Raw genomic sequence first — 2,517 nt, 5'->3', positions numbered from 1 at the left:
ATATATATATTTATATATATACATATACATATGCCTAAATTAGACATTTTATAAGAGTTTGGGATAAACTTCCCGTATATGTCTGAGATAAGCTTGTTTTTGGAATTGATTCTTTTGTCAGAACTTTAAAACTATTTTATGCTAAGTAATAATTCTATTTTTATATTCCGTATCTCTTCCTCTCTCCTCTTCTTCTTTATTGTATACGCAAAAAAACAAACAAATGGTATACAAAAAGGAGCCAGTATTTCGCATTGTAAATTGAACATTTGTTTTTCACTACAATCTTAACTTTTGACTGATATCATTATTGATTTTGTACATATATATTTTTAAATATATTTTATTGATATTTTACTTGACTAATTTATGTTAAATTAATTTATGTTCTCATTAGCATCAGAGAGCCACTAGACAGTGATTCAGTTCACTTTTTGGCAATCCTGTTGGCCAATTGAGTGTTGTTTTTTGCACTCTGCTTTTTTTGTGTGTGTTTGTCAATTTTAAAGTTCTTTGAACAAAATAAATGAAATGTTCAAAATTATTCCCTTCCATAACCTTGTCCATCATTTATCATGATTTTATCATACATTGTTGTTGGTCTACTTAGGCTAGGCCTAGGCCGTAGGACCTATTTCTAGGCCTATGCAATTTTTTATTTATTTAAAAATAGAATACGCTACATTAATAGGCCTAGCCTAGGCCTTATTTATACTGTATGCCTGAAATATGTCTGAAGCATAGGCCTAGGTCAAATAGTAGGTCGAACTTACTTATGTTTCAGACTAGAAGTACAATGCTAGACTATTCTGAGTAAGTAGGCTAGAAGTGGTGTAGGGGCCTATCTAGGCCTAGGCCTATGCCTAGAAATCTTGAAATGGACGTGCTGATGGGAAGGGGGTCAAATCAGTTAATAATGGCACTAACTTTACTCACAAAACAAGGTGATTTTTATCTTGCCTTATTATATGTAGACTACTTGACCAGATTTTTTTTTGTTGGGGAGGGGAGAGGGGAGGGCGACTGGGGGAGCGAGTAATTTTTTGGAGGGGAGCGAGGAATTTTTGGAGGGGGAGAAACACGCCTGGGGAGGACCCGGACCTGTCTCTTATACACATCTAGATGTGTATAAGAGACAGCCCCTAGATACACCAGTAGGCTAAGCCACTTTGACTAGCGTAGGTCTAGGCCTAGCCTTAGCTTACCTGCCAACTCTAGCCAGGAATAGGCCTAGTACCCCTAGGCCTACTAGGCTAGGAGGCCTAGGCTAGGCCCTAGGCCTAGCCCTGGTTTTGGGCCTGGGTGGCGCTGGCCCTACTAGGCTAGGCCTACTACTAGTACTACTGATTCACCTACCAAAACAAAATTATGTGACATTCAACGTACCACGGCAAATTCTCTTCAAAACTGTAGTTTAATTAGAAAGTATCCAACAACGTCAACAGCCCTATTTTTAAGTCATTGCTTTCACTGCAGTATAATTAATTCAACGCGTCTTAATAAAATAATAGGCCCTAGCCTAGTAGGGCTAGCCGAAAATCTATTCGTGTAAACATTACCTGAGCCATGCAATGAACCACTTTATTTGGATCAGTTCATTTTCGAAAGAAATGTAAAATATTTATATTTTAAAATTATTATATATGCAATTATTGCTTGTTTTTAACATAGATGCTGTGCTTATATTTTATAAATATATACTGTATCTGATATTTATATGGAAACGAAATACCGTTTTTATCAAATTATTGTATTGCGAAATTGTGTTGTAAACCCACATTAGAATAATAGGCTTTTCTCGTGCATAATGTTACCACGGCAACGTAATATAGCGCCGCCAAGACTATTCCACTGGGTTATGGATAGGCCTCAAAGATTTTATAAGATCTTTGATAGGTTTACGCATGGCCGGCGGAACCGGGGGAGGGGGGAGGCGTGGCCCCCCCACCCCAACTTTTTGGCAAAAAATGTATAATGTCTGGAGATTTTTGTATGATCGGAAACGCAAGAAAAGAAGGAGGGAAGAAGGAGGAGAAGGATGGGAAAGAGAATGTTTATCCAGTACCCGACCGAGTTACATTTTCTCGCAATTCACATTGGCGGATATGGGGAGGGGGTCATGGGTCCTGACCCCTCCTTTGGGCAACACAAAAAAAAGGGGGGGGGGGAAGAAAAAGAATTCTAGACCTTAAGAGAATTAGAATTTTGAACAACATAAAAGTCATTAAAACACACTTCAAATGTCGGGAAAGCTCATTTCCTGCCATCTAGGAATCAAAATTTTCAAGGGGGAGAACCCCTGGACCACCCTTTCTTTTTGGGATTTATCGATTCATGGCAAAAAGAATACGCATGCAACTACTCATTTGTTTATTTATGAATACACACATAAAATAAAAAATGAGAAAAATTTACCTGACTGTTTTCAAGAGGGGAAAACCTTGAATTTTGAAGAACTTAAAATACATTAAAATACATTTCAGAAGTCAGGAAAGCTCATTTCCCGCCATCTAGGAA

General features: G+C 37.6%; 1 protein-coding gene across 5 annotated transcripts in view; it reads right to left on the bottom strand.

The window, feature by feature from the left end:
- Nucleotides 1-1,558, bottom strand: part of LOC117100513 (ankyrin repeat and MYND domain-containing protein 1-like) — a 17,816-nt gene extending 16,258 nt beyond the window's left edge. For 3 of the 5 annotated variants that reach the window (XM_033240247.1, XM_033240246.1, XM_033240251.1), the window contains exon 1: nt 1,387-1,558. The gene's annotated coding sequence lies outside the window, so the exon portion shown is untranslated. Of the gene's footprint in view, nt 1-1,356 lie in introns of all 5 variants that reach the window. The other 2 variants (XM_033240250.1, XM_033240249.1) reach the window with 1 other exon arrangement.
- Between the last annotated feature and the right edge of the window lie 959 nt (nt 1,559-2,517).

This window comes from Anneissia japonica, unplaced genomic scaffold, assembly GCF_011630105.1.
Source record: "Anneissia japonica isolate Jap-2015-1 unplaced genomic scaffold, ASM1163010v1 scaffold685_len2926416_cov193, whole genome shotgun sequence".
NCBI classification, from domain to species: domain Eukaryota; kingdom Metazoa; phylum Echinodermata; class Crinoidea; order Comatulida; family Comatulidae; genus Anneissia; species Anneissia japonica.
Note: the sequence above shows the minus strand (reverse complement) of the source record. Positions and strands in the feature narration are given on the sequence as shown.